We start from the raw sequence: 11931 nt of genomic DNA on the forward strand, positions 1-11931 counted from the left end.
CCTTTATCCTCACAGGAGGGGAGCGGGTGCTCTCGCCGTCAGGTCGTCCTGACGTCACGCTCCTCAGGTGCAAGCGGTCTGATGTTGGACATCAAATATGACTTTCGTCTGCTCGGGCCACCTGCCCTTGTCATCGTCATTGAAGTGAAACAGAATATAGCGAGTCACGCGCCGCTTGGCTCCCGCTGCATGAAAGTGTTGGGTCTTAGCTGTAATTCGTGTCTTTCGTGCTTTTCACTTTGTATTGTTGCGAGTTAGCGGACGGCCGGGGGAGCTACTGTATCGGACGTGCTCCAGCAAGTCCCTTTTTTTTCCAAGGGCGGGTCGCTGCAATTTGTACTTAACACTGGTGCGGATGATTATCCGGCACTTGTTCATCAGGTTCTAGGACTGAGGCCAGCTGAAAGGGGAGACGCTCCTGAAAGATGCAGGAGCTATTAAACAAAAAACACCGCTAGGTCTTCTTTCTCCAAGCTGTGAACTAACACACACACACACACACACACACACACAAACATACACACACACACCAAAGCCAGTCATGATTGTTTTTCCTAGGTTTGCGCATGATTCTAGCTATGAAAATTTGCCTGTAACACAGAAACAAAGTCTAATATCCATAGTGATTCACAATTTAATGTAATAAGTTGGAAGCTTTTTAGTAAAGATAAACAGATGTTTTGTTCAATGGGGAGTTTTCTCCCCCTTTTTCACATCTTAAGAAACATTAGAAACAAATCCATGGCAAATCTGTAACATCAGTTGGCCACAGGGAAATTTTCAGAGTTTGCTACAGTCGTCTTCAGAGCACCAGGCATGGTTGTAGAAGTGTAAACAAAACATTTAAGAGTCATTTGACCCCGTGTGGGGACAAGTAATCAGCGTGTGACCTCAGACACTGCCGTCTCTCATGTCTCCTCACAGACAGGAGGCCAAGAGAGAAAGTCGTCAGCCGCCACCTACGCTGTATGAACAGATAAACATATAGAGATGTGTTCTTGCTCCATTACAGTGCTGAGACAGAAATATTCAGAAGGAAGCCCTCAAAGTGGAAGATTGTTTTTCAAATCTAACAACAATCTGCAGTTTGTAGAATTCCTATAATGTGATGACAAAAAAAAAATGTGACAAAACTCATGTAACATAATATTATGAAGGTGTCACAAGCTTAAAACCTGAATTATTCATTTAAGAAAAGCAGCCTGATAGAAAATCAATCATTCAATCCTGATCTGATACAGAGTCCGCTGAAATATTATCTGTGGGGGAAACATCACGTATCAGCCCGTGAATGCTCCTTAATGTATATTTCATTAAATATTTACGCTCAGGTCTGAGTGTGTCAAGTGTGTGTGTGAGTGTGTGTGAATGAGGTGGGGTCACTCCGTCCACCGTCTCGTCTGGGTCTGGAGGGCTGACGGCCCGTCACCGGGGCAGCCGGGAGACGGGAGGAGGGGGGGTCACATGGGTGCCGTGACCTCCAGGCGGCGTTACGTGACCCCCCTCATGGGCCGCGGTGAAGTCAGATTGACTAATCCACGGAAAACAAAAGTGCTGTCAGTCAGGCCGGACAGGCCATCAGCGGCAGCGGCACCGGCGGCCGGGGAGAATCCCAGCAGCGCCGGGCCGCGGCCGGCCGCTCGCTGATGGGATATTGATGATGGAAAGACGCCCAGCTTTTTACACTACGGTCTAAAACTACTAATGGTCTCTAAGTGTCTTGCTGGTGAAAATGGACCGTGTATTTTCTGTTCGGTTAAATAGGATCTGCTCGTTATGGCTGCTCTCCGCATCTTGTCGTGAGTGCTTTTGACGATTGGTCTCCGAGTGTCAAATAACAATCAATGCCCGGCCTTCAAAGCTGCGGAGACTGCATAGGGGACAGAAGAGTATTTAAATGGGAGAGTGTCTGATAGAACAAACACAAGAGTGATCCATAAAACAGATTATACAAATCTGGAATTATAATCCGCGCCTCACGTGTAGCGTGGACATCATGTTTGCAAAGCTATGGAACACTTTTCCCCACTGCTCACGTGTGAAGATTACACTCTGTTCTGGTTATTATCCGAGTGTGTTGTTGTGATTGTGACGCTAAACTCAAATCCCAGCTCAACTCGAACTGGAGTCTGCGGTTTTCATTGTTTTCAAGGGGTGAGAGAATTAACTGACGACTTTCATGAATAAGTTTCAAGAGATAACTGTAGTTCATTTGCACGTTTTCTTGGATGTCTGTCTTCAACAGAAACTGGTGGTCAATATGAAATCATGATAAATGAAAAAAAAAATGGAATTATCCTTTAAAAAAAAGCACTAAAATATATACATTTTTAGAATAGAATAATGCAATATAATATAATACAACACAAATGCTTTTTTAATTATGTTAGACACAGTGGGAAAAAATTCACCACCACACAAGGAAAAACAGACAAAAGTGATTAAAAAAGTAAAATAAAGCAAAAAGAAGAAAACGCTACAGGCTGCATGCATGTTGAGCCTGTGCACTGAAGAACCAAGTGTAACATCTCTTGCAGAATATGCATAAACGCTTACTAGATATTTCGATGTAGAAGCATCTAACCCTTTTTTTTTAGGGAGGGGGTGAAGTTCTGTGAGAGGGTTCAAACCCCCTGCCTTTAAGTATTTCTCCGATAAAGCGCAGCCCAGTGTAATCCACACTGTTTACATGCTGTCTGCAGTTGTTTGCTGCTCAGCTGCAGATAAGCATCTCCCCGGACTGTAATGAGCATTATGAATGAGATCATCATCCGCTGTAATCTTCAGCCGCGGCACGAGACTGAGCGGATAATGGAGAAAAACCAGTCCTCCCGGCCCGGGCGGTTCGTCCTGGTGGAAACCCCACCACCACCACCACCCTCAGCCCCCACCCTTCCTCTGGCTCCCCACCTCCTCTCCTTCTCCCTCACATGACGTCACTCCGCCAGCTCTGTTATTCTTCGTGAATATTTAACCCAGACGAGATATAAAGGGATGCCGGGAGACGTGATGGAGGGAGCGAGCTGCACCAACTCTTGACCACATTCCAGGACTATGAGGTGACCGAGTGTTGACTGCCCCACGAGGAATCCCTTTGATAGCGCCCCTATCTGCCCGGCGATCAATACGTGGTGCTGATAAAAGAGCGCGGCTCACATCAAAGCGAGCGCCTGCCACGACGAGCAGGATAAGTCATAAAATGTCAATTATTAATAGAGGGGAAGGGTCTCCTTTCAAGTGGGAGAGAATTTAGATAATGAAAATCAAACAAAATCCATCTCCCACGAATAACATCCTCGAGGTATTCCAACCCTTTGAAAAATCTTTTAAATCTCTTTTCATGTCAGACAAAAGATTTTATTGCACGCCGGCAAGGGGAACGAGGGGAAGCTGTAAGCTGTCTTCAGCCGTCAGACAGCACCGTTCCATCCCAGACGTGTGTGTGTGTGTGTGTGTGTGTGTGTGTGTGTGTGTGTGTGAACCTGTACCCTTCACCCCCACATAACCCCGACATCTGTCCCACCAAACTATCGCCGCTCAGATCCATATTCTCATGCACCTGAACTCTCCACACCTCAGTGTGGCTCTCGATCAATATTTTGCTCCCGGAGTGGCTTTGTTCTTTCATGTTTTGATTCAGGTGGTCAACAAAGTTTTTGTGTGTGTGTGTGTGTGTGTGTGTTGCTTGGCTTCGGCCCAGCTGACTTTGATATTCATACCTTTTGATGCAGCTTGTCAGACTCTATGATTTATTGATCGCACAGCCTCAGATAATCAAGGAGAAAGAGGGGCTGGTGCAACACTTAGGACCTCTCAACTGTTATTAGACGTTGCGGAGCTTTATGTTGGGTCCCACAATGTGGCTGCTGTGTTAAATATTGATGTGCAAAAGACTCAACATATGGATTACCATGCATATTTTATGTTGGCATTCCCATATGGAGGAGAAATCTGCTGTACGGAGCCAATGAGCTTCACAGTTTCTGAAAAGAAGTTCTTCTTTTTAGTCTTTTCTGCCCTTTTACTCCGCCTTAAGGCAACTTCTCGCGGTTTCCTTCCTGCTGTGGAGAAAAAACAGAATAATCACTAATGAACCTGTGTGAGTGTTTTTCTCCGTCTTTGTTTCCCACCAAGTTCAACTTGAAAGCCGCTTTATTGATTTCTTTCAGCAGACAAATGTGCTGTGAAGTTTTCTCCGAGCTCTCACCTCATGCCTCGCGCCTCCTACCTTTGCCGGTGCGATCCCGGCGAGTTCGATGAAGGGTCGGGTTTGTTTGCTTCCATCCAGCAGGTCAGAGAAATTAGTGTCTGAAGGCACCGCTGCTTTATTTGCCTCCTACCATCAGTGAGAACTCCTCCATATTATCCTTTGCATGATAATTACAGAGTCCTGGAGAGCATAAATTAACCGCAGCGGCTCTCTATATAGGATGCAGTAATGTAAAGCTTGCTATCTTCAACAATTAAGTTGTAAAGGGAGTCTCTGAAGCATAAAAAATCCCCGTAGGTACACATTAATGTATAATGAATCCGGAGGAAATAATGCAGCGCGACATATTTGACTTGGTGTTATCTAGTAAAACGAGCACAAATGTTTACAGTCATAAAGCAGCGGTGGCTGGGGGGGGGATGCAGTAATTCATGGGGGGGGGGTTACAGAGGTTTTTTTTCCCTCCAGCTCTCCCTGGTTGCCTAATCTGCTCCTTTTGACAGGCTAATGTGCTGACTCTGGGATTCTCGGGCGCTCAGCAGGGAGCTCCTGACCACCTGCAGCAGGGGGACAGCCCCGGAATGGAGGCGGCTTCTTTAACAAAAGGACCTCTTTAAGGTCCAGCTGGGAGGCCTTTTGTGTCCAGCACAGCAAGGACAGTGACCGGAGGGGGACTCGGCGCAGCTCTCCCTCAACCTGTGGGAGCCGTGTGTGTGAACTCTTCGCTTTATCAGTACTTGCAAAAGTAATGTTTACAAGGTTCTGCGGGAGCATCCTAAACCCTTTCTCAGCTAGAAACAAAGAGAAGCTCTTTACATGAGAGCTGAGTTGTTTATATTTGCATTTGAGATTACATCTCCATGCAGAATTCATTTGGAGGCTTAAAGCTGTTTGTGCTGGCAGTAAGTGGCGATGGCTACAATGGATAAAGAGACAGTTAATTAGATGAAGTGCTGCATCTCCTCAGACTTCACGCTGTGCATGGTCCATCTGATCTGTTTGACCGCAAAGAAATCATCATAAATCACGCTGCAGACTTCAGCCCGCTGTGCAGTGTGCAACATCTCCATGGCCCAGGTGTGGTTTAAATGCCAGAGGTGGAAAGAAGTGAAGCTATTCTATAAAATTATCTACATTTCACAAAAATGAAAAGCAATGAAATGTTTTCATTCATGGTTTATTCTGGTTTTCTATTATGTGACTGAATCAGATTCAGATCAAAACCCTGAAATGAACCTCCAGAACTCCAGCTTGGGAAACTCTGGCTGATCAGGAGGAGTGAAATCAGAAATGTGCTCTCATGCCAAAATAAGAAATTGTAGAAAGAAGTTGTGGTTCTCTATGACATTTTCTCTAATGAACCAAATATCTTGATTCAGCAGGGGAATTGCTGATCTTGCCGGTTTTGTGTTATTATAGATGTATTTTCTCTCTCTTGCGGTTTTTACATAAACAAACTCTCTGAATGTTGTCATGCAGTGTGATATTTGTCGATTTCTTGACTTTTCAACATGAAAACAAACATATACTTTGACCAAAAGGTGGAAGTATTGGTCTGAAAGAGCCTCGGCGTCCCGCTTAATGACAACCGAGCCTCTGTTCTGTCCGCTGGCACCGAGCCAGGCGGGGATTCCTGGCAAACACCAGGCAGACAGACAAATCAAGCGGCTGGCAGCTTTTCAGACAGATAGCAGACAGCCACCGACACAGCAGCTCCACACAAAGAGAATGATGTCAGGCCGTCTCCCGCCCGGCAGCGCTGCCACTTCACAGCCAATATTACTGCTATTAAAATCAGCGGCGGCAAGGTTTCACCCCTTTGAAAAGATGGCGACAGCCACAAAGTACTGCTAATAAAGAACACGGAGGGAAGCGCCGCACCACAAAAATCTCTCTATTTCATTAAAAATTGCCTTGAAGTGTCCGACCGTCATCCCATTCGTAACACGAGCCCCGAGTGATGAAATCGTCAATTCATAATGAAATTGGATATGAAGGCGTTTCCCAAAGTGAGATCATTCCTGTCATTATTTTCCCTTTCAGGCGGAACCTCGGGGGACGTTTTAGAGACAGAATGAAGGCACGCGGCCAGGAGAATTTAAACAAATGAGAATCTGAGGTAAGAACTTGGCGGCTCCAGTTTTGTCTTTCCATATTTTTCATTCATTCATCATTCTTTATTTCATTCCAAAACTTTTTTTTCTGAAAGGTCTCCTTTCCCTCCTATTTTCATTTTCATCAACTTGTGTGTGGCTTTTTGCATTTCCATTTCAGTAACACAAAACTGCAAACATACACGTTGACACTGCAGCGTTTTGAAAATGATGTCCGTTTGCACTGAAACGGCGGAAAAATGGAAAACAATGGATTTTTCCTGTTGGGCCACAAGTGAGTGCTGTTGTTTGTTTTTATGGTGAAACCACCCTAACACGCACACACAGAGAACAATAAACTTTAGCAATAAAGAGTAACGTGCTCTTCCATTGGTATGGACAGATGACCAAACTGGATTGCTATTATAGGAGACTCAACTCTGAAACATGGGAGTCATGACACGCTGGAGGAAAACAGTATTCTCCATCTACTGTGCAGAAGAGTTATTACATTCACAGTCGCAGCATTTCAAAAAAGTTGAGTTTCCCCACATTTCCACAGAGATGGATTCGGAGTCAAAGCATTTTTCAACAAGTTTTGTTTTCTGAGGCTCTGAGTTGTTCTGTAAACGGACCCTCTAAGATTAGTTTTTCCATTTTCACTTGAAAACCTTGTCCTATAAACAGAACTGTAGCAGTGATTTCCAGTGACACTGTCATGACCCCTCCAAGTCCTTGAATAATCTCACACCTCATCCAGATGTTTTTCACTATCTCACCAGCAGACCACCAACAGCAGCTATCTCCTCTTTCAACCCCTTTTTTCCCACATTTTCACAGCCCCTCCAAAAACCCTTCACACCTCCAGCACTGGAACCTGCCTGGTGGAAAAGAAGCCAGTGGCCTCCCTGCACCACACCTGAAAGCAGATCTTCTGATCATTGCCCCCCCCCCCCCCCCCCCCCCCCCCCTTCTTAACTCATCACTTGTTTTCACTTCTCATGAAGCGTCTCCTCCCTGTTACCCCCCGCTGATCATTCCACCTCTGGGTCAAGCCAGAGGTCGGAGAGTAGGGTTACTGTACCCGGGGTCGCTGATCTGTCAGAAGCGGTAAGTTCTTGGGTCATGCGGAGGGGAGAGAGAGAGAGAAAGAGAGAGAGAGAGAGAGAGAGAGAGAGAGAGAGAGAGAGACCCCCCGTCTGGCTGCAGACGCTGACGTGATGGCGGGACGCCTCGGGGACGGCCCGCAGACTGGTGAAGTCACGGCGGATCGGAAATTCGGTGAAAAAATGTGTTTGAAATGATGGGAAGTGCAGCACAGTACTGTCAATTCATGTAAACACGAGGGGCTTGCTGATAATCTTGCAACAGCCCTGAATCACTACGCCTCGACGAAGATGAATGAAACGACGGAGATGTTCATCAGAGTGTTTTTCTTCCTCTTCTCTACGGTGGAGATCTGTGGAGGCACAGCACTGGTCAGTGTAAGTTGCCACCTATGACCTTGTAAAAGAGAAGCAATGAAAAATTAATGGAGGAAATTCTACCGCCTCTTTTCTTTTTCTTGGCTATACAGGACGTCCACAACTTACAAATGATCTTCAAATTATATTCCGAGTTATGGTTCTGTAATTAGGGAGGGAGCCAAGCTTCATTAAACATTTTACTGGCATGTTGATCAAGTTGAAGACAGATGTTGTGAAGCGATCTGTGAACTCAGAGCTACGCTGCATCAGTTATCACAAACAGCAGGAGAGTCACAGTCACTGACACCACACTATACCTCAAAATAGAAAAATAATAATATAAAGTTTGAAAAGTAGAAGGTTCTGCACATACGTGAAAGAGCCAGCACTCTAAGAAATAAAGTAACAGCTCAGCTTAATTCAATTAAGGTAACAATTTGCATCAACCTTTTTAAGAAATTCCAACTAAAACCTTTCAATAAATCCCACAGGACTTTCAATGGTCGAAACTCAGTTATTTAAGGTCAACCAACATAATTTACTTCAACCTGCAAACAGTTAACTAGGGTGAAGTAACATAATTTTAATAAACTGGTCAATGTCAAAATTAAGGTGAAGCAACTTAATTTCAGTGAAATGGTTTATGTAAAATTAAGGTGAAGCAATGTATGAAAGAGCTGAGGTTACCTCACCTTAAAACATGGTTTGAAAATCTTACATAAACTCATTCATTCATTTTCTTCCGCTTCTCCCTTTCGGGGTCACGGGTGGCTGGAGCCAATCCCAGCTGCTGTGGGCGAAGGCAGTTTCACCCTGGACAGGTCAGCAGTCTGCCACAGGGCTGACATATATACAGACATACAACCATTCACACTTAGGGGCAATTTAGACCAATTAACCTGACATGCATGTTTTTGGACCACGGGAGGAAGCTGGAGTACCCGGAGAGAACCCACGCACACAAGGGGAGAACATGCAAACTCCACACAGAAAGGCCCCGAGCCCTAGCCAGTGTTTGAACCCAGGACCTTCTTGCTGTGAGGCATGAATACTAACCACTGCACTACTGTGTGGTCATCTTACTTACACTCAGCCCTAAAATATTTATGAACACTTTTGTTTGTTTTGTCTTACTTATTTAAAGTTTATTTTTTACATTTATGTTTTTCAGTTATTTGTCATCTAGTTGCTCTCTGAGATTTGGGCAAACTGATGGGAAAACTCAATATACAGCAAAATTTCAGTCCCTAATTCAGCTCAGACAATGATTGAGGTGTAGTTGATTTCAGGTCTGGCCTTTGAATTGCCCTTGGGGACAAATGAAGTTTTTTCAGTTTGAATTTGACAGGTTTTGTTGAAAATATACATACATATTTAAGTTGACACAGCTTCCGATTTCAAGCTGGACCAACTTCTTAAAATAGTCACCATCTTGTTATAATAAGTCCATGTATCAAATTTAGAATGTTATGTTGACAAAGCTCTTGATTTTAAGCTCAACGAGCTAACCCAATATTTTCAGTCGGACTAACCTCTTAAAACAAATTACCACCTTGTTATAATAAGTCCATGTAACAACCTTATTCTTTTATGCCGAAAAAACTCATGATTTTAAGCTCAACTAACTAACCCCATGAATCATTTTTTAGAGTGAGGGATGGGAGGAATGATATCAGATGCATTATATTTGTGGTACCTGCACAATTAACACCATGTCATCCAATTTTCCAGAGCATTTCTTCAAAGGAATCAGTATTTCTCTCAAAATAAAACTTTTGAAAAGTAATTTTTGTAATCAGATGCTGAAATCATTCACTGGGTCAAATGTGTCTCCATGGAAATGGAGGGAAAATTAACACTGTATAGTTTTAGTAGACGACGTTTAGTCTTATTAAGTCAATATTTGGATCTTTATATTCTGAGAGATTCTAATAAATATTGAATAAGTTTGATTTGGTTTTTTAAAATATAATCAATAGAACAATTTCGTGAATACACAGGTATATATGCATTTTGCAGCCCTATTTTGACTCACGTTTTTCTCTCTAACAAGTTCATTCTTGTAACATATACTACATGTTCTTATTTGTTTACCATGGTGTGGATTTGATGCTTTTCAATTTATGTGGGCAAACTGATGGTCGATTTTGAGAATGTGTTTTAATCTGGCGCTTTGAAAACAATACCTTTTCTTGTAACCGAGTACAGTTTAACCAGCGTGGAATCAGATGTCCTTCAGAACAAACTGATGATTCTCGTGCACGCCCCTGTGGCACTCGCTGACGGCGCAGGTCAGAAATAACATGACTATTACATGCGGGTCGAGTTTGTGTGTGTGTGTGTGTGTGTGTGTGTGTGCGCATATCCAAGGCACCTGTCTATGTTCTTGCAAGTTTGAGCCTGTATGGATAGATATATTTACACACACACATGCACACACGACCCTGAAATCTCAGATTCCTGCACGAGGCCGAGCCGGCTCCTCCTTTTCCTCGCACCCTCTGCTGAAACTCTTAAGACTTCCAAGCACTTTGATGACCAGATCCACTTGCACTGCGGAGCCGAGGGCGAAGCGTCGGTGGGAGGAGCCCACCTCGTCCGCCGGACAGTTGTGGATGGTGCCGTATGAAGGGTGAGGTCACCGTGGCTGCTCCGTCTCACTGTCACTTTTCTAATTGGAAGGACAAGCGGGGTCATATCTCTCCTGAGTTAAGATCGTAATCTCCTCACCGGGATTGATGCCGACAGTGTTTTATCCCCAGCGGACATAAATATTGACACGCGTATCCAGATGTTTATGTGGAAAGACGCGTAACACGAGACCGACTCTGTGTGTCGTAGACGGCAGGTGACCTTGGCGATGACAGGTTCGGGGACAGGGCGTGGGGTGAGGAGCGGGGCGGAGCGGCACGTGAGGTCTGTGGTTACATGGACGAGGACGTTGGTATGCTGTGTCCCACCGTGGAGCATCCCACAGCTTCCAGCTGTCCCCTGTAGGTGCCAAAAGGGTCTTCGAAAAGGATCTTTGTGTGTCTATAAATGCCAAAACATGATTTTCCGTATGTTTCATACCTCAGACTATAGGACAACCAGGTATGACTTAAAGGAGTGAAATATGTTTTATTTTCAAAAATGACCACAGCGAACTACTTGTTTGGATCAACCTCAGTTGTGGATCTCGACATAAGTTTCTGTTGCTAAATTGACCAGTTAAACCACTGTAATCAATAATCAACTCATCTGCTGCTTCTCAGAGTCCAGACCAAATAAAGCTTTTCACTCTCACGTTTCAGTAAAAAAGCATCATTTCTTTTTTACGTTGAAGAAAGTTTCATCTTTACACTGAAACACTTTGAATAAAATGTTTATTTACACTGAAAACAATGTAGTTTTCATGTTGTGCCACTAGTGGGTGCAGTTTGTCCTTGTGATGAAACCACACATACCTGCAGAGAACAATAAGCTATCAATATTTTCCAGAAACAGCTCCGAGGCTGACACATACTGATCGAACATTTAAATTCAGGACTAGTGGGGTATCACTAGTGGAAATATACATTAAAAAAAAAAAAAAAAAAAACATACTGCCCGAGTAAATCTGCTTTAGGTGGGAACTCATCACATAGAATGACCAAAATTCACATCAAGTCATGCAGTGCAGTCATCTCCCATCCACATGATGTGTAATAAACTCCCTCCATGCATTTTTTGACCTTAGCTACTCACATCGAGCACAGAAAGGCTTCATCTGACTGGCTAAATATGTTGGCGTGGCTCGCATGAATGCACAGTGCAAGGAGCTGTTTGATTTACGACATTTCAGTCAACCTTTTGAGACTTTTAGATAGTACTGTCGATAAATCTGTAATATATGGCAGCTCTGCTTGCCAGCATTTGGTCCTCTCTGTTGTTGTTGAAGCTTGCCCACCAACCGGCGCGATAAAATCAGTGCAGCTGCCACCAATCGCAGCCAGATCAACCACAGAAGTTTTCCAAAATGGATGCTGGACGCATAGCTTCAGCTCAAGCTCCACCTCAGAGCAAGTGGTGGGAACAACAGAGCTGTGGCACGAAGGCAAAGGCTCCATTAAGGGTTATCAAATATTCATCTGCCAAACGGCACAGAAGCCCCAGGGTCTACCCCCGTATGGTTGTGTAACTA

Source organism: Salarias fasciatus, chromosome 19 (assembly GCF_902148845.1).
Source record: "Salarias fasciatus chromosome 19, fSalaFa1.1, whole genome shotgun sequence".
Taxonomy (NCBI): Eukaryota; Metazoa; Chordata; class Actinopteri; order Blenniiformes; family Blenniidae; genus Salarias; species Salarias fasciatus.